The sequence below is a fragment of the Neofelis nebulosa genome, chromosome 12 (assembly GCF_028018385.1).
Source record: "Neofelis nebulosa isolate mNeoNeb1 chromosome 12, mNeoNeb1.pri, whole genome shotgun sequence".
Taxonomy (NCBI): domain Eukaryota; kingdom Metazoa; phylum Chordata; class Mammalia; order Carnivora; family Felidae; genus Neofelis; species Neofelis nebulosa.
In genome coordinates this window covers 42,826,441-42,846,949 of record NC_080793.1, presented here as the reverse complement: position 1 = coordinate 42,846,949, position 20,509 = coordinate 42,826,441, and the positions used below count along the sequence as shown (strand labels likewise).

At 38.3% G+C, this 20,509-nt stretch overlaps 1 protein-coding gene across 6 annotated transcripts in view; it reads right to left on the bottom strand.

Annotated features, from left to right (window-relative positions):
- Positions 1-20,509, bottom strand: part of LINGO2 (leucine rich repeat and Ig domain containing 2) — a 1,171,177-nt gene that overhangs the window by 929,730 nt on the left and 220,938 nt on the right. For 5 of the 6 annotated variants that reach the window (XM_058695152.1, XM_058695148.1, XM_058695150.1 and 2 more), the window contains exon 2: positions 11,289-11,385. The exons of the other annotated variant lie outside the window; for it this stretch is intronic. The gene's annotated coding sequence lies outside the window, so the exon portion shown is untranslated. The remainder of the gene's footprint in view (positions 1-11,288; positions 11,386-20,509) is intronic. 6 annotated transcript variants of the gene reach the window in all.

The window sequence follows — 20,509 nt, the reverse complement described above, 5'->3', positions numbered from 1 at the left end:
GGGCTGATACTCTGAATCACACCTTTTCTTGAAGTATAAGGAAGGTTCACAGTTGTATAGTAGATAGCTCTGTTGGCTTGTCCTGTGGAATCCCAGAAACCCAAAAGCCTTCCATTATTTCACTCAGTCTCTCTTCCCTTTAGTTCAAACCAGCAGTCACTGTCTATGCTGATAGAATCCCATCTCTATCCCTGATAGAGGCCTGATGAGATGACTGATAAAAATCCATAGATAATCTCCTTTTAAAATAAATATTTATTTATTTTTGAAGGAGAGAGAGCATGAGCGGGGGAGGAGCAGAGACAGGGAGACACAGAATCAGAAGCTGGCTCTAGGCTCTGAGCTGTCAGCACAGAACCCAATGCGGAGTCGAACTCACGAACTGTGAGATCGTGAGTGACCTGAGCTGGTGTCAGATGCTTAAAGCTTAACTGCATAACCTACTAAGCCACCCAGGAGCCCCAGAGATAATCCCTTCTTGAAGTGATTATCTAGCTACACCTTTGCTGTCTCCAAAAGGGGCTTTCTCATTTTTCTGCAATGGGGACAGGCTGAGAATTTTCCAAATATTTAAGTGTTGGTCCTTTTGTGCGTAATTATTCCTTCTTCAATTCACCCCTCTCCTCTCACATTTTACTACAACCACTATATACTATGTGCTATAACGCATATAATATTTCATATCTCCATGACTTTGCTCATTCTGTTTCCCTGGAATACTTACTGTTAAGAAACAAGAGAGCTCAGGAAGACAACACATCCTGTTTTCCTAGAATATATACTATTAAGAAACAAGAGAACTCAGGAAGAAATTAAACCACTAAATAGGGACTGTTCAATAGCAGGACACTGTGATTTGTCATATTTATGTAAGGGCAACTTATATTTAAAGTAAACAAACTTGGGATACCTCGGTGGCTCAGTCAGTTAGGCACCTGACTCTTGATGTCAGCTCAGATCCGTGAGCTTGAGCCTCATGTCGGGCTCTGCGCTGACAGCATGGATCCTGCTTCAGATTCTTTCTCTCCCTCTCTCTCTGCTCACCACCACCCCCCAACAAATAAATAAACATTAAAAGAAGTAAATTAAACAAATTTTTTTCCCATTACTTTCCTCTACTTATCTAATTTCAGCAAATTCTACCTATGTAGCTGTATATCCCTTTCATAGTTCCCTGGGAACACACGTGGTGCATGAGTGACCATGGGATGAGTGAGGAGGAGTGCCTTGTGGTCTGTAGTTAGAAAACTATTAGACTCTAAGATGCTGATAGTGAAGAAGTGGCTCTCAGGAAATCATTCACTCTTTCCTCTGCTAGAATAGCCCTAGAGACCAACTATTCCATTCACCCTGGACTTTGGAGTCACTGTTCACAAACTGGCTTCCTCAGACTCCAACATCCTATTATAAACTCTCTATTTTCCAGACATGCAAAAGAACTTCCCATTTCTGCTTATGCCATGTTCTTTCATTCCCCTGGGCTGCCATGCTTTTTCATGTCTTTGACCATGGGTTTAATGCTCCCTAAAAGTCACTCCTCTGCCTGAAAAGACCCACAGTTCCAGCCCAGATTAAAGGACATCTCTCTGCAGTCTTCCCTGATATCTCTAGGCAGAGGTAATGACTCCCTCAACTATGCCTTCATAGAACTATAACTGTGATAATAGTTATTAGTTTATAGGTTTGCTTCTCTCACTAACATGTGAGGTCTGGAGAGCAAAGGTTCTATTTTATTAATTTCTCTTGTCTTTAAGGCTAAATATAGTATCTGGTATATAGAAGGTACCCAAACAGAAGTGTGTGAGATAAATGAATGAATGACTGCAGTGCATTTCTATCTCCACCCCCCTGAATTCTTGTGGAGATAAAAGCTGGTGTTTACCTTTATTGAGACCTGTAGTCCTCTACACCCCATTCTAGATTAGGAAATAAACAGACCAACTTCTCTTTCAGTCTTTGTAAGAATTAAGCTCTGTTGGTGGGGCCCAGCACTGTTTGTGGCTGTGTTTAAATTGTCAGTAGCTGCAAAACTAATCAGCATTCTTCACTCTGCATGAAAAGATCGATATAATTATAAAAATCATTAATGGAATACGGTGTTACATTTTATAATTTCTCCATTGCCTTGTGTCTGTCTATACTTTGGTCATCTTTTTCCCCTTTACACAATTATTGATGACTACAGTTTCAAAACTTTAGATGATTCTGGTTAGGTATTTGCCCAAACTCCTGGTCACACAAGTAGGCTCTTTTTCCCAGCCTCCATTGTACTAGTGAGTTCTGGCCAATGGAACATGAGTGCAAGTGTGGTCTGCCACTTCTAGCCTGGCCCACAAAAACCCCTGCGTGTTTTCCTTATGTCTTTTCCCCTCCCACTAGCTAAATGAAACAAAACAGGGTGATTTTGAAAGTCACATTTTAAAAACAGCAAACCACAAGATGGAAAGGGCCCAGATCTTTGAATAATCTACTTGAATAATATAATTGACCATGTACCAGACACTTTATTTTTTAGTTTATATGACTAAGAAATAGGGGTGCCTGGGCGGCACAGTCAGTTAAGCATGTGACTCTTGGTTTGGGCTCAGGTCTTGATCTCTTGGCTTTGTGGGTTTGAGCCGCGTGTCAGGCTCTGCCTTGGCAGCATGGAGCCTGCTTAGGATTCTCTCTTTCTCTCTCTCTCCCTCTCTCTGCCCATCCCCCACTTGCACCATCTCTGCCTCTCTCAAAATAAATAAACTTAAAAACAGTTAAATGGCTAAGAAATAAAATTCTATTGTGCTTAAGCTATTATATATTTTGGGGTTTGTCTGTCATTGACGCTAGTCTTATCTAACAGTTGTTTTATTTTGCTTATATTGCCATGACATTTAACAATATTGCAATGGCTAATGAAATCATAAAACAGGCCCTAAAATTTTGTACAAGTACATGTGCAAGAAACAGGAATGAGGAAGGCACATTGGTAAGACTCTGGCTAGTGGCTGCTATAACTATGAAGGATCACTGACAGACGCTCCATTCCCAGAGATCGCCCCTATTTAACAGGCAGCTCTCATGCAGCCTGTGCTCCTGCTGTTTGCAAAACTTACTTTGAATACACAATGCCAATTACAGGCACTGCACATGTCAAGATTTTGACAGGTGTACAGAGAGTTATGCAATTAATTTTATTTATGCACTTCCTACTTGAAATGCCCCTGAAAGGAAGAAAATTGACTAATGCATCCTCAAAGGAACAGTCTTGTTTACCTCTTCACCCCAAATTACCACCACTCTTCCTCCCCACAAAAAAGAGAGATGGGGGGAGGGTGGAAGGAGAAAAGAAAGAAGAAGTAAAAAAATACAGTTGAAGGGGAATAAGCTTATTCAATAATGGAGTTTAATGTAGGATATAAAGTGGCAAAATTCTCCTGAAAGTTTTCAAGCTAGTCATTAGCTGCAAAAGCTATTTAAAAAAAAAAAAGGCTCAGAGATTGTGACCAGTGCCAGGGAAGGCTGAGAGACCTGACACTTCTTTTGAATTCTAAGACAGCAGGGCATTTATTAGCATCTAGATATACAGATTTAATTATGCTGCAATCACAATTTTACTGCCGTTCTTCAAAACTGAGAAAAAACAGGCTTTACTCCCATTCCTTTCTCAGTGATAGTGTGATATAGCTCGGAGCAATATATAATGACAAGACCACAAGTGCCTCCCTGGCATTTACATGATAATGATACTGTGCAATTAAATTATCTAATACTGTGTGATAAACCCAACCAAGACAAAGGAAGCTAACTAGATCAGAAAATAAATCTTCACAACTAGACAAATACTTAGACATATAATAGTATAATTGCTCTCATGCTCTCAAGAGCTAAATCTCTTATATTGCTTTTCTACATTAGGATAAAGCTTTCACTCATTTTTTCACTCATTTGACACATATGCCCCTCATATATGCATCACATTTTTAAAACTCAGATAAAATTAATAGCCTGTATATTATCTATTAATTTCTTCAATTGAACAAATGGTGGTAAATCGACAACATAGTAATAACATTGTAAAATACTGGGGTGATATTTATCTTCTAAGGGTTGACATTAACGTTTGCATTATCCAAAAAGTAAATAACCAGTAGCGTCAAGAATAAGCCTGAAAATGCTTGGAGGTAGGGAGTGACGGAGACTCAGGGATATGCCTCCTTCTACCCTCCTTGGCAGCTCCCCGAGAAAGCAACTACACTTTGGAGGAGGTCTTCAAATATATGTTTCTTTAAAATAACTTTGAAAATACACACACACACACACACACACACACACACACACACCACACTATATATATGTATATATATACACATATACATACACACACATATTCTCACACATTTGTAAAGTTGACATCAAACACAAATTTAGCATATATTTTTTATAGTTCCAAAGCATGTAATTTCTAAGTTATTACATACTTTATATATGCTATAAATATATGTTCCTTAAAACCTTGGGTATATAGCTGTTTGAAGCTTCATCTTCAAGAGGGAGTCCAGAAGAAGGTAGGCTTGGGTGAACAGAAGGCTGATCAAGTAGGGAATAGTAGGTTAAGACAATAGGATTGCCACAAATTTGCCACCTGAATGAAATCATATGCTCCTTCTTTATTTGTTTCCTGAACTACTTTTGCTTTCCTAGAACGTCCCTCTGAGGGCTACACTTTATTCTTGGATCTTAGCTTGGCTGATCATCATTGAGGTGTTTACTCCCAGGATGCCTTACCCAGGGAAGTAATGCCAAGTTGAGAAGCTTGCCTTTGTTTTGCAAAGTGAAAGAGGAGCATTTGTGAAGGGGAGGTGGGAGGCAGAACTGGCAGACCATAAGCGGAATCTCATTTGGACCACTGTTAAGAAAGAGTCCAGATGGAAGCTGAAGATTTGGAAGTTGTTTCCTTGAAAAACATCTGAATTTGTGTATCATCTCCTCCACTAAGATATAGTATAACTATAACTGAGAAGCAAGTGCTGAGAAGCAAGGGGAATAGTGATGGGGGTGTGGGTGGGGACCAACATGTAGAAAGTATTCAATTGCAAAGATAGCCAAAACCCAAAGATTTCTGCAGCAAGAATGCTGATTGCATGGCTATGACCTCAGAAGTACCAGCATATGGATCTTTGCCCCCTCCTCTGCCATAACTAGCTGTGACATTATGGAAAACATCATTTAATCTGTCAGAGTCTGTTTCCTCATGTTTCTACATTCAACTGAAGTAGAATCTCCAGGAAATATTTTTTGATCTTAGGCCCTTCTTCATCATCCAGTAAAACTGAACAATTTCCCCCCCGGCTCCCCACCCCTAAGACTTAAGTTTTATACTATTACACTGATAAGCTGTTTTGCATAAGACTTAAGTTTTATACTGAAACACTTAATTTTTTTTAATTTTTTTTAACGTTTATTTATTTTTGAGACAGAGAGAGACAGAGCATGAACGGGGGAGGGGCAGAGAGAGAGGGAGACACAGAATCGGAAGTAGGCTCCAGGCTCTGAGCCATCAGCCCAGAGCCCGACGCAGGGCTCGAACTCACGGACCGCGAGATCGTGACCTGAGCCGAAGTCGGACACTCAACCGACTGAGCCGCCCAGGCGACCCTATACTGAAACACTTAAAAGGAGTTTTAGTTTTGTCTGTGTGTGTTTGTTTGACATTTACTTATTTTATTTATCTTCCCTATTAGAGAGTGAGCAACTGAATTTTCCCTCCCATTGCCTGAAACAATGCCTAGCATGAAAGAACTAAGTAAATATCTGCTGAGTCAGTAACTAAAGCATTGTCATTATACCTACCTCAGTGTTTTAGGGGAATTAATGAAATACTGTAGGTAGACTATGGAGTTGAAAGTACCAGCAAGTATGTTCAAAAACAGGAGAAGCATCAAGGGAATGACAAAGAGAATAATCAACTGTCACCACTGTAGTAGCCAACCAACCAGGAGATATTGTAAGTATGAAGCATATTTACATGCACTCTGCATGTCAGAAGGTACACAAGATGTAGTATTAACAGGAAAGATAAAGGGCCAAGGAATCTCACGCAGGATCCTAGAGTGTCAGTACAACCAGCCATGCAGGAAGCATTCTCTCTAGCAGAATTGGAGCCAAATAATAACTCAGTAACAACTAGATTATGGAATCAGGAGAACACTGCATCCATAAGATGGTACGGCATTCTTTAGGTACTATGGAAATAACTATAGATTTAAAATGTTCTCTAAAATAAAGATCCAAGAAGACATATGAAATATGAAAAAATAAAATTGTTTTGTCCTGTATGCAAATGAGCATAGTCCAGCTGAGGGGTTGGGTGAAAGGCAAGGAACAAGAAGAACATCTTATTGGTTATGTGGATTTGGATGTTGTTATCGAGGTATCAGAAATTTAAAAAGTCCACTTCATGTAGTCTGTAGACAAATTTTATTTGGACAGCCTGTGGTGTTTTTTGGGAAGTTTACTTCGAATGTTTCTAAGCAGGGCCAGGACCTGAAGTTCTTCTCAGAATTCATTATACCTATGGTCTCATATTTGCCTTCTTCGTACCATGAATGCATGAAAGATAGATGCCACAGCAAGGAGAGTTGAAAAAGTAACAAACTTATGTATTGATCTGGAAGAGGATCAACTAAAAGAAAAACAGGCTGGAGGAGGGTGGTCAGGAAAACAGTGTTAGAAATGAGATGGGCAAGGTGAAATGGTTCAAAGTCTAGACACACAATATCTAGGTAACTACCACAGCGTTCTTTACTTAGGGCCTTGTGCTTCTTTTCAGGCTATGACTGACCTCCCAAAGGAGTCATAGTATGCCAAGTATTCAATGGGTAACACATGTACAGAAGAATGCATCAATTCATTAGGATATATATTTCACCATGTAGAATGGCTCAATGGCAATGGGTAAACAAGTAAAGCTTATTTATTTCTCACACAACGTTCAGCAGAGAAGCAATCTTGGACTGTTTTGCCCGATAAATTAAGCAAAAAGCCAGGCTCCTTCTTTGTTGTTGTTCTACCACCTTCAGATATTGTCCTTATCTGCATGATACAAGATGTTCAGCAGAACATCCCATCTGACATTCATTTTCCAAGTCACTAGAGGAAGAAGAGGAGAAGATGCGCATCCACCCTGTAAGGACATGACTAGGAAGTGGCTGCATTATTGTACCTCTTATTACACTGGCTAGAACTGAGACACACAGCCAAACCTAGATACAAAGGAGACTAGAAACTTCATTCATAGGAAGGTGATATGCCCAGCTATTGAACAGGGAAAAATCTCTCACAGTCAATTTAACTGCAAAAGGATATTCACATACTCAGCAGAATTGGTGAAAATCAAACAAGCACATTGGTGAAAAACAACAAGAATTTGCAGAAGATACTTGAAACTTTTTTTTTCAGAAAATTTCTTTCTGAGTAGTTTACGGAGCAGACAAAATAAGCCTACTCTACTTCTGTCTTTCAAAGTCTAACTCAGGAGGTGAGGGTGAATTTCAGTGTTCAGGAGCTTAAACAAAACAAATACAGGCTGATTGTTCCCATATGTGCTTATGCTGTTGGCGGCCACAGAACAAAAACCTTTCATGATTGCAAAGTTGAATTATCCCAGGATTACAAAGCAGCTGTACTGGTTGCACACTGACATGGTGCCCAGACTGAATCCTGGCCTGACATTTCTTAACTTCATAACTTGATGAGCAGTAACTCATATAAATCTATTTTTTAATTTTAATTTTTTAATTAAAATTTTTTTTATTTTTTTAATTTTATTTTTAAAATTTGTTTATGTTTTATTTACTCATTTTGAGAGAGACAGAGAGAGAAAGCAGAAAGAGACACAGACACAGAACCCCATGCAAGCTCCACACTGTCAGTGCAGAGCCAGATGTGGGGCTCAAACTCATGAAACGAGAGATCATGACCTGAGCCGAAACCAAGGGTCAGATGTTTAACCGACTGTGCCATCCAGCCACCCCAAATGGGGATTTTTAAGCTAGCTAGCTAGCTTACTTACTTACTTATTTATTTTTTAGAGAGAGCGCGAGAGCACAAGCAGGGGAGGGGCAGAGAGAGAGGGAGAGATTGAATCCCAAGCACGCTCTGTGCTGACAACACGGAGCCAGATGTAGGGCTCACACGCACAAACTGTGAGAATCATGACCTGAGCCGAAGTCAAGAGTCAGACGCTTAACCAACTGAGCCATGCAGGCACCCCTACAATTGGGATATTGACTACTGAGGATGACTGGAATTAAGATCTGATAAACCAATAGCACATGAAAGCAACTGGTTATTAGAAGGTTTTCAATAAAGTATCAGAACCCCAGTTGTTATTAACTAAGGCAGTTTGTTTGTCAGTTTGTTTATCTTGTATTTGTTCTATCAATTTCTTATATGTTCATGGAATCCAAATCTTTGCAAAGTTACTGTATTGACAAATAAATGCAGAGAATCCTTATTGAAGCATATCTGTTTCTTAGTTATTTCTCTTAACTTCTATTTAGTGAAGTTGTTCAATTTAACCTATAACAATAATACACCAGAATTAGATAGTGTAAAACTTACAGCTTTGAGGAAGAAAAACTATAAGTTTCATTTAATGGCATATTCCAGAATTGTTCTTATTCTAAATAATCATGTATAAAATGTGGATTCTTAGACCCATTCGCAACCTGTCCTATGGAATAAGATCCTGAGAACAACATCCTGTACCTTATATACTAATAAGCTCTTGAGGTATAAACTTATACTTAATAAGCTCTTGAGGCTATTGTAAACACTTTAAAGCCTGAGAACTATTAGTCTAGAAATGCAACTATGAAAAAGCTTATGATAAAGGCACACAACCACACAGGTAATAGGAAGAAACCTAAGGTAAATCTGTTTTCCTTGGCCTGATAATTAGTGAATAAAATGTTTTAAGTTCAAGGTAAGACTTCCTCTAACATCTCCACCTTTTGTGAATCACCCCAATCCTTTGAATCAGTTCTGTCCTTATTCTGGAAGATCCCAAAAAGTTGCTGATGAATATCTGGGGGATTCACATGTTATCAAACCTACTGGCAGATGTACATCTATAGATGTCATGTACAATCATCAGCAATGTTCCACGTAGTAAGTGATTTACACATATTCTTTGTAATCCTTAAATGTCTGTAACGTAACTGTTATGATTCTCACATTATGATGACAATACCGAGACTAAGAGAGGATAAGTAACTCAGTATCTTAGACAGGAAGCAAATACAGGATTACTTCAGAGAAAAAGCAAAGAAAAACAAGGCCCTAAGTGGCAAACATGCTATGTCTACGAAACAACAATAACTTTTTAACTCAATCCAAAGCTGAATGTAAAGTGGAAATTTGGGACTGTTTGTTTAGGAGCTTCTATCCAAATGCAAAACTCTTGAATGGAGAAGTAATGCAGCGTAGGAGGGACACGGACAATTTTGCAGGTGTTTTCAAAATTCAGACTAATGGAAAATAGTCTTAGACTGGCCTAGATTCCCTTCCCATGGTTCTCTGGTGGCAGGGAGGGTGGGGAGCCTTTGTCTGGAGATTCTAGCCTCATGTCTTCATTGCATACTTTATTTTTACAGGCTTTTACTCCACCATCAAAAAGTGAAAATACACACTGGAACTTGAGGATGGTTGAAGGCTTCTCAGAATGTCACATTGAAATGGGCTTTTTTTTTTCCATTTCACAACACAGAGTTAAAATGTAATCTTCAACTGCAGGCATGGTATCTACTCCCATAGAAATGCTGCTGATTATTACCACTAGAGAAGCAAGACTCAGTAAGCAAGAAGGCCACCCAGAGAATGCTTTACAGCCTCCCAAGGTGTCAGCCACTATTGAATAGTCCAAGCAAATCTGACTCACGGGGATACAGCGGTTATCTGGTTTGTCATCACTAGAGGAAATTTGTTTGAAAATGTTCAGGTAGGATAGTTAGATCAACTAATCCATTGGATCTTTTGAGTATCTAGAACAAAAGAGACTGCATTCTGCCATTAAAAATGAATGCACCAGAATTCAAAAATTTTCAGCCAGCAATCTGCAACTGCCCCAAACAAATGTCTTCTACACGAATAAAATACACTAAGGCCTAACTTTATGTTATGTTGAGTGGAGACAATCTTTCACATAAACATTTCTTTAATTACAAATCTTCATGGATAGATGGATAACAAAATAATGATATATTTTAATAGCTAATACATCATAAGGTCTTTGATAAAGTTTCTTATTAGTGAACACACACACACACACACACACACACACACACACACACACTGTGCCAGGCAGAACTGTAGTTGCTTTCCATTTATTATCTCTTATTTCAATGGAATCTTACAACAACCTCATGATATAAGTAACAAAAAGTGAAATGACACTCAAGTTATTTGACTTACCAGTTAGCTATACAGAAAGAATTAGTACTCACTCCATTAAACTGTGTCATCAGCCAGGACAGGGTATTTATATACGGGAAGCCTGCTACAGAGTTTCATTTTACAGCAAAGGCAAATGGGAAAATTATAGCACACATTTTCCTATGTCAGTTTTTCTAAAACTTACCATTTCTTTGAAACATCCTCATCGATGTAACTTGTCAATGACTTACAGAAATCTTTCTCCTTTCAAGAGTTGTAAAAATATAAAGGAAATTCCTTCGCTTTGGTTTTCTGTCTGAGGGAAGGCAATTATGACTCTCTTTTAAATTACATTTTATAATTTGAGGGTCTTTCCCTTAACCAATGTTAATTCTTTGGCTCCTCACCTAGCACAAATGCTAGGGGCAGCATGACAGCATAAAAGGTAGAGCATAAAGAAAAGTCACTCTTGTGCCAGTTAAGCTACATGATCTTAGACAAGGTTATACTTTCCCTGTACTTCCAATTTCCACATCTGTACTGTGAGGGCAATACTACCTGCTCCTGGGGCCATTGTGCTGGCATAATGACCAATGCAAATAATGTACATATACGTAGTGATAGATTGATAATAATGAATTTGAATTCCTTATTGTATCCCACTCCTCTTGAGGAGCCAGAAAATGATCACTGGATGCGAAATAAAACAAATAAAGAATAGTTTTTGAATCTCAAACTTGTGCATTGGGTTATAAACCTTCATAATTTTTTATTTACACCACACACACACACACACACACACACACACACACACACACACACATTTCCCATTGCATTCTCTAAAGGCCAACACATTAAAAATCATTTAATCTTACCAGAATATGAAGCAGTCTCAATGTGGATGTTCCAAATTCATTTGGGATACTTCACTTACAAGAGTTCTACATCTTGAAACCATCTCCAACAGATTCCCTAAATGAAATGAAACAAAATCTCTTGGGAACATAGAAGAAAACTTAACTCCTTCCAACAACACTCATTTCAAATTCCTCATGTTATTTTCCATCTGTCTGCTTTTGCTCTAATTTTGAAAAAAAAAATCACGTATGTATTTCCAGGCTGCAGGTCCACAATCCCATCTGATGTACCCATCCCTGATGACACTATTGCCTGTGTTTTCAGATAATGCATTTAACTACATTTGTTTTTGTAAGTCAATGTATATTTTTAAATAGGTATTAGAAAGTAATAATTAGGGTATAAGACAATTTCAACATCAAATGGAGCATTTTCAGTCAATCTGTTTCAAAATAAATGATCTAACTATCAATATATGGCATGTAAAAGAAAGAAAGTCTGAGAGCCAACAATTTGTAGCCAGTGTGTCTGAGAAAGAAAAATAATTTGAATATTAGGGGTTTTTTCTTCTTAGAATGTCTGTAGATGAATGCATAAAATAAAACCATTATATGATTTTGAAACATATTTATTCATTGCCCTTAATCACTTTAATTGCTATGAAAAACATAATTTTATATATATATATATATATATATATATATATATATATATATATATATATATTCATATTCTAGCCTTGACAATTTTGGAAATTGAAACCTCATTCATAAATTTCCCAGGTATGCTCTCTTACAAAAATTTAACAATTCTACAGTTGTTATTCTTAGCTCACTCTCTCTCTCGCTCTCTCTCTCACACGCACACACACATAAAGTCAAATGTATTGCAAAAAATTACACCGCAATCACATAGAATACAATGAAATAGCATTTATTCATCAGCCCAACTCTCTCCCTTTAATAGCTATGTTGGTTTCATTACAATAGAATCCTCTTTAAAAAAGTAAAATAAAATCTTGGTTATGCAAATCACACTAACGAAAACACTGAAAACCTGATTGTGTGAAACGTCTCAAGCTTAAGGAGGCATGTCACAGTGATCAATTTTAAATTAGTCACTTTAGAACACATTCTGTTGCTTCATTCTCCTGGCGGCTTCCTGGATTTCTATTTCTGCAAAAACAGTAATTACAATTGTACTGGATGGCATAACTGAGTCTCTCTTCCCGAAAACTAGATATGAAAATTAGTCCACTGGGTCCACCAAATAATATTGACATCTCAAGCCCTCCTAATAGGTTCACTTCAGGCAAAGACTTTCAACAAAGAGGGCTGTTCTAATTTCCCTCTCACTACAGTCCAGGTAAGAATTCTGTCTGGTTTTAAGCTGTTATCTTCTAGCTCCCAAACCAGCTTCTCTAGTCTGCAATGAGATTTTGGGGCTGGTTCTCTGCACACCACATTTCTCTTTTGCTAGCTGGCTACCTGTTAGGTTCTGCAATAGGGAGCAGTGGAGAGAGATTGGGGGGAAGAGAAAGAGGACAAGGGACTTATTCCTTCATGTTCATTGGCTTTCAGTGTTGTCTTAGCAATCATCCTTTCACTGTGTTAGCAGAAATCAGTTTCTGTCTACAGATTTTCGAGACCTTCCAGAACCAGCTCATTCTGTCATCTCAGAAGTGTCAGCACTGGGCTGCTGGCATCCCCTCCTGAGAGTTCTTGAGTGAGAGTAGTATTCAGCTCTCTGCTGAACCTCTCAGATTCCAACACTGGCTGCAAAGCACCACCTCCAAGTGTGGCCCTCAGAGCTATTGGTCTCTCTCCCAGGCTCCTGATAACCCGATTCTTCCTTTGATTCCCCACACCCTAAAGGTACAGCTGCTTTCTGTGACCCCATCTCTGTACCACATCAGCACCCCCTTTGCCTCTTCTCAATTCCCAATATCTATGTAAACCATCTTTAGATTACATTTTTCTTTGTTAAAAACAACAGGTATAGTTTCTGTTTTCCTGAGTGGTCTGTGTTATAGAATGTATGTTTAATTTTTAGGTTGAAGATAGAGAGGGTGGAGAAAGAGGAGAAAAGAGAATGAAGAATCTAACAGTCTTTGAGATACTTTCTATTTAAATGTATTATTTAATATCCAAAAAAGGCCTATGAAACAGGTGTGGTTATCACAATACATATTCATGAAAAGAGTGATAACGTATATTGAATTCCTAAATGTGTTATCATCTTCACATATATATCCATTTAAGAATCATAAACTTCCTGACAAGGGAGTATATTAGATCTACTTTATGGATGGAAGACTGAAGTTGAAGATAAATTATATGTCACATTTTAGATATCTAGTGAGCCCTAGAACTATAATGTGAACAGTCTGCTGAGCCCCAAGCCAATGGCACAATGATACACATCTTCAAATTATTAATAGCTTGATTACACAATACCAAAAAAATACATTGGTTAATATCACTACCGATCTCATCAGAAAATTCTTGAAGTACTGGGAAGTTGTCAAGTGTGGGTGGCATACAAATGATTTTCAAAATTTTAATTTTCACTTGAAAGCTCTAATTTGTTCACTGGCAACAAAGAGAAATACAAATGATTGCTTTCCTTGAAGTGACAAGGTCGCTTTGCTTATTTTTGAGAAATATATACCACATACCTAAGTCTCAAGAACTCTAGTTTGACTGAAAGTCAAACGTTCACATTAAAATGATGTTAAGTGAAAAAGTGGTTTAGTTCAGCTTGCAATTCAACCCATCACACAAGTCCTTTTGGTTGAGACAACACATACTTCAGTTTGCAGCTTAAGTGATTTATGCACACTTCACATGCCATCACATAGAATATTAAAAGGATATTTATTCAGAACTTGTTATAAAACTAATAATCTATACTACTTAACCAAGGACAGTTAGGTGAACTGTCACCATTTTATTTAAACACATCATGGTAAAATATAAATAAATATAAATATATATGACTACTAACACCAGTTTGGTGTTACCACCTTGAATTCAGATTCCAACAAGTTTACCTACCATTGCCTTTGCAAAACCAGTGCAATTATCGATACAGTGAAAAAGCAAGTAATATCTTGGTTTTCCCTTTAAAATACTTTTCACTCAACAGACCCTCAAAAAGTTCCTTGGGAGTCCATATACCAAGCACCAAAATTTTGAGAACTATTTATCAAATAATGAGATAGAAACAATAACTGAAGAATTAGAGTACTCTAAGAATTCAAGTATAGAAGCCATCTTCTAGGCCAGGGTGGGCAGGGCATACCCCTCTCCAATCTCAGTGACATCACTGTGGTTGAGTATGAGTTTAAACTAAAATAACAGGATCAAAATAACTGATCTGGGACAAAGGAAATGGTCTTGCCTCAGTGTGGAATCCTGATGATGACTGTTGTTAGCATAATTGTTTACCCACAGCTGGGACTCTGATGACTTCTGCCCAATCAATTCTGCCCAAGAAGTCTATGTTAGTTGAGAGAAGAGAAAAATAAAGAGGGAGAAAGAAAGACAGAGATGACAAAAAGACAAAATACACACAGACTGACAGATGACCAGAAATAGAGATAAGGAGACAGTCAAATACACTGAAGGAAGGAAGGAGGTAGGGAGACATAAAGGTAGAGAGAGAGAAGCACAATGACAGAGAAAGGAAGGGATGGAAGGAGGGACAGGCTAAGAGAAAGAGACAGTCAAAACAAACAAAACAAACAAAGAATGAGGATTTAATATTGCATTTGGCTGCCAACAAGGAGAAAGAATAATCTTTGCTTTGACACAGTTTTCAAATAGTCACAGTTATCTGAGAAGGTTTTATTTTTCTCTTGGGTTGGGAGGTCGGTTTAATATGGATATATATGGGTATGTGCTTAGGTGTGTTCTGTGAAGGGTTTTGCCCTTCCCTTCTGCCACAATCTGCCGTGACTGACTCTTTTCTTAACATTTATTTATTTATTTATTTTGAGTGAAATGGGGGAGGAGCAAAAAGAGGAAGACAGAGAATCCCAAGCAGGCCCCATGCTGCCAGCGCAGAGCCCAAGTGCAGGGCTTGAACTCACAGAGAGCAAGATCATGACCTGAGCTGAAACCAAGAGTCGGACACCTAACCAACTGAGCCACCCAGGTGCTCCTACTGTGACTGACTCTTAATGGAGCTCGTGAGTTGGGGGCCTGCACTGGAAGAAGAAAGACCTCTGCATCTGCAGTCTGGAGGAGAGGGTCCTGATGCCTGAAGTGCAGTGTCAAAGCTTTAACTTGGTCATTTGTTCTCTCAGGTCCACAAGGCCTGGAGGAACAGAAAGAGACTTTAATGTATACTTTTCCCTCTACCCATAACAGTGCATGACTTGTTGTATTTGAAATAAAGCATTAATTCTTCTTAATCTGAACTGTCACTGGTCCCGCCCATACATTATGCATGTTGAGATTCTTCAACACACAGTAAAGATCCACTTTGCACTGAAATACAATACAAAAACAAAAATGAAAACAAAAACAAAATAAAAAACTTATTTCTAAATCTTAATACGGCTACTGTGAAATGTAAGAAAAGACACAATGTAGGTAAAAAAATCATTGCAGGTAAAAATTAAAACAACACACTCAAAAAATGAAAGGACTCTCCATCACTATCAGTGTATCACTACTAGTGTTCACTTGGAATGCGATGAGCAAATGGAGAGTTGAATACGATCAGGTATCAAATCAGTTAATGATCAACAGTGGGAGTTCTGGGATGCTCTTCTCCAATATGAAACAAAAGGGAATTTGGCATCAGGTACCTCTGGAGGCAGCACAAGCTGTATGGGGCTGCATGTAACATTGGGTGGAGGGAGAGAAAATGTGCCAGGAGCTGGAAAGGGCTGCCAGTACCAGCTGTTAGGACACCAAACGGGAAGATGGGCTGTCCATGCGCTCCTGCCAATTCTGGTGAGTTTTGAATACTTTCAGACTGGACTCTGACTTTTGTTCAAGTAGAGTGACAGGTTTTTGTGTTGACAGTGGCATAGTTTCTCTCTCTTTCTTTCTTTCTTTCTTTCTTTCTTTCTTTCTTTCTTTCTTTCTTTCATGTTTATTTATTTCTGAGAAAGAGAGAGAGTACAACTAGGGGAGGGAGAGGGAGAGGGAGACAGGGTATCCAAAGTGGCTCTGTGCTGACAGCAGTGAGCCCAACGTGGGGCTTGAATTCAGGAACCCTAAGATCATGACCTGAATTGAAGTAAGATGCTCAACCACTGAGCCATCCAGGCACCCCTTTGAAGCAGTTTCTTTGTCTGTAAAGACACTGTGGAATCATGATGGTATTTCCCAAACTATTCTGCATAAAGATTATAGTGTACCAGAGAATACTAAAGCAAGTCAGGTAGTGAAAGTCGGGAAATGCTACACATTTCATGCATTTTTTTTCTTTTCCTTTCTTTTCTCTTTTTCTTTTTTGTTTTTTGTTTTGTTTTGTTTTGAGATTCAAAGTTCCTAAAGGCTACAGGGATCGAACTATAAGAATAAAAAAAAAAAGCTTAACTAAATCCTTTGATCACAGAATCCCCCTCCCCCACCCCCTGCTTTTTTTCTTCACAGTGCCATCTCTTGGGATAATAGCATCATTACTTTTAGAACACAGTTTGGGAAATGCTGAATTTGATGCTCTCTAAAACCCCTTATGATTCCAGGATTCTGTAATTCCAAGCAGAGGAGTTGTTTAAGATAGTAAGACCAAGGGGCAGCATGGGGAATTGTCCCTTAAAATAGCTCTAGCTGTTTCTGTTTCTCAGGTGTTTTTAATAAGCATAATCAGGAGCATGGCGGTTGAGAGCCACAGAGTGGCCTGTGACGCAGATTCTGAATGTAGTAAGCATCCTATTAAAATACAGAGAGTGTGTGTGTATGTGTGTGTGTGTGTGTGTGTGTGTGTGTGTGTGTGTGTGTGTGAAGAATTCCCTGAGAGGTACTATTTAGTTACCACCACTTCATTTTTAGGTCAATGAGCACAAGGGGAAATTTTCTATTGGCAACATCAGGAGAGTAATGGAAGATCACAAGAATTAGCTATCCCCAACTCCAATGCCATGAAATGCCAAATTGCAACATGCAAACTTATGCAAGTGAAATTTGGCAGAATTAGGGAGCTTTACCTTGGAGGACAACCAGAATGAAAATGCTGTGCCTGAGGTAAACATTAATGCTTCATTTTATAGATATGTTTCTCCTTTTAGCGCAGCATTCCCCAGTTTCTCCTAAACTTTATGATTCCTCTGTGACTATCATCTGTCTTTTACAGGTACGGCTCACAATTCCAGGTGGTGGTAATAAAGTCCATACTTGTAGATCTCCCAATATCCCAATCTGTAGAATATAAAATCTGAAGTACAAGTGCAACGGCTTCCTTTTTCAGGATGTGAAACATTTCTTCATGTTTTGGGTGTTTTGATTGCTTATATCACTTTATATGAGAGAAATCCAGAATCATCATAAAAGAGGTGGATCTGGAAAATACAATTTATCCAGATTTTAGCATTTACAGGAAAATGCATTCATAGATTCCTTTGCCTTAGAATTTCCACTTACTGCTACAAGCCCAATTTTACCCATTTCAATAGATATGAAGATGATAATGATAATTTACTAGCACTTTTTATCTTCTAGGCAATGTAGTAAGTTCGTTGCTTATAGCACCTAAATGCCCATAATAAGCCTATGAGGTTGGTGTTGTTATCATGTTCATTTTATCAATGGAAAAAGTACAATTCAGAGTAGTTAATGCAAATTTTCTCAAACTCATTCCACATATCTCATAATCAAATCTAGGTTTGTCTGATTCCACATTTTAAGTTCTTAATGATGATCCTCCATTGCTAATTATTTTTGATGCAACTATCACTACAGGAGCCAAAAAAGAAAAGAAAAAAAAAGACAATACAATAAAGCCCATGTCATGAAACCTATGTGAACTCTCTGTAGCTAATCTGGGTTGAGTTTTGGGAGACAGAGCTGTTTCTAAGCATTGTCAAGGGATCAACCTCAGTGGGTTGATAGAGAGCTGAGAAATATCTGAGAAATACAGAGCTGAAAATCTAAAGATAGTGTTTAATGGTGACCCTGCAATAAAGAACCAAGATGTAATTATGAATAAAAGCATCTATCCAGAGGATCCAGGCAAGAAGACAAGAAATGAGTTCAGACCCTGGGAGTAAAGGAGATACAGTGATAGCAAAGTAGGTTTGAAATGGCAGCAAAGGTAGCCTAGAAAGATCTGAGGTACCAAAGACAGAGGTGCAGGTATATTTTTTTAATGTTTATTTACATTTGAGCAGGGGGGCAAGGGGCAGAGAGAGGTAGACACAGAATCTGAATCAGACTCCAGGCTCCCAGCTGTCAGCCCAGAGCCCAACGCAGAGCTCGAACTCACTAACTGCGAGATCATGACCTGAGCCAAAAGTCGGACACTTAACCGATCAAGCCACCCAGGCACCCCAGAGGTATAGGCAGTTTTTACAGAATGCCTACAGCTTCTCCTGCGTGAAGGGAATGTTTTTAAAAATACCAGGTTGGATCTGACAAGACATACAGCCCTGGAGGAATTCTCCCTTCTCAAGCAGTACAATGAGATCCCCTTATTATACTGCCTATGCATTAATCCTCAGGAGTTTGAACTGCTGGGAAATGTACAGCAAAAGATGAAAGATGGTGAGAGAGGAGGGGAGAGGGGAGGGGATGTAATAGGACAGACTGGAGGAGAGAGGTTGGCTATACCAACTAAATCCACGTGAAGGAAAGCTCAACCAATGAGGATGTCAAAACCCAGAGATCTGGCTCATAATAACCAATAATGGGAGGATGAGATCAGAACTACCAACAAGCAAAGGGAAAAGGAAGGGACTGGCACATGGGACATGGTTCAGTAGAATCATTTGGAGAATCTTGTGGTGGAGCCTAATGGCTTTTCCCACTTAAGTCCCATTACTTTTGTAGCCACCATTGCCCTACTTGCATTCTCTTGTTCATCAGCCCCTTGTGGAGTCTCAAGACATCAAGGTTTGCTGAGTTGGTTTGTTGCATAGGTTTGGGAATCAGTGCAAAGGAAATGAGGAACAAACCCATGAGAATGGAAGGTAGAGAAGGTACTGAAAGAGAAAAACAGAGAAGCAATCCTGTCATCAAAAGACAGGAAGAAGAAAAACTCCTTCTGGAAAACTATATTTTACTGTCATTTGAGGCCAGTAATATGGACAAAAAGAACTGGAAAAGAAACAGGCTGATGTAATAAAGACAGAGATCAGAGGTAAGTTCAGGATAACACTAGGATAACTCAAGTACTATGGGTAGATGGGAAGAGAGGTATAGGTAAATTAGAGTAGAAATGTCTGCAAAATAAAAGGGAAAAAGAGATATATGAGTAGTAGAACCATATCCTCTCATTTCTCTATCCTTCCTTTCTCTTCTGTCTCTTTCATACACACACACACACACACACACACACACACACACACACACAGAGCAATGAATCCCAAGAGTCAGCCTATTATATTTATCTCACCATTTCTATGTATATATATGTATGTACACACATATATATGTGTGTACATACATATATATGTGTGTACATACATATATATGTGTACATATATATGTATATGTATGCACACACATATATACACATATACACAAACACCCACATATATATGGATAATTCGTCTACTAGTCCACTTCTGTTAAATTTTGAATAGCAACAGAGTTCCATGACTATATACAAATAGCTACTGCTTTATGGCAATTTTCAAAGCCTAGAAGACAGTATAAATATCATGTAGATGTAGTGAAGCAGAAGAGATATTTTGGATATTAGAACTCAGATTTTTAATATGTACAAAACCCTAAAAGCTGCAATTACGTGATGGTAATAACCATGTGGGTAAACATAGTGTACATCTCAAAGATAATAAAAGAAATGTTCCTCCTAGGATGCTTTCAATGCTAAATTTTGAGTTTGCAACAATTGAATTTTAAATCTTTAATGCTGGTATTAAGATATTCAGCATGAGTGAATTTGATTTTTCAACATACTCAAAAATCACAGAAATACTCTTTTTACAACCAAAAAATACACAGAAATTCTACATTAGTAAATCTATCTTTGATATATGCAAAAAAATATGACTAAAATCATACTCACTTTCAATGAAAAAATATATTAAAAAATTAGAAAC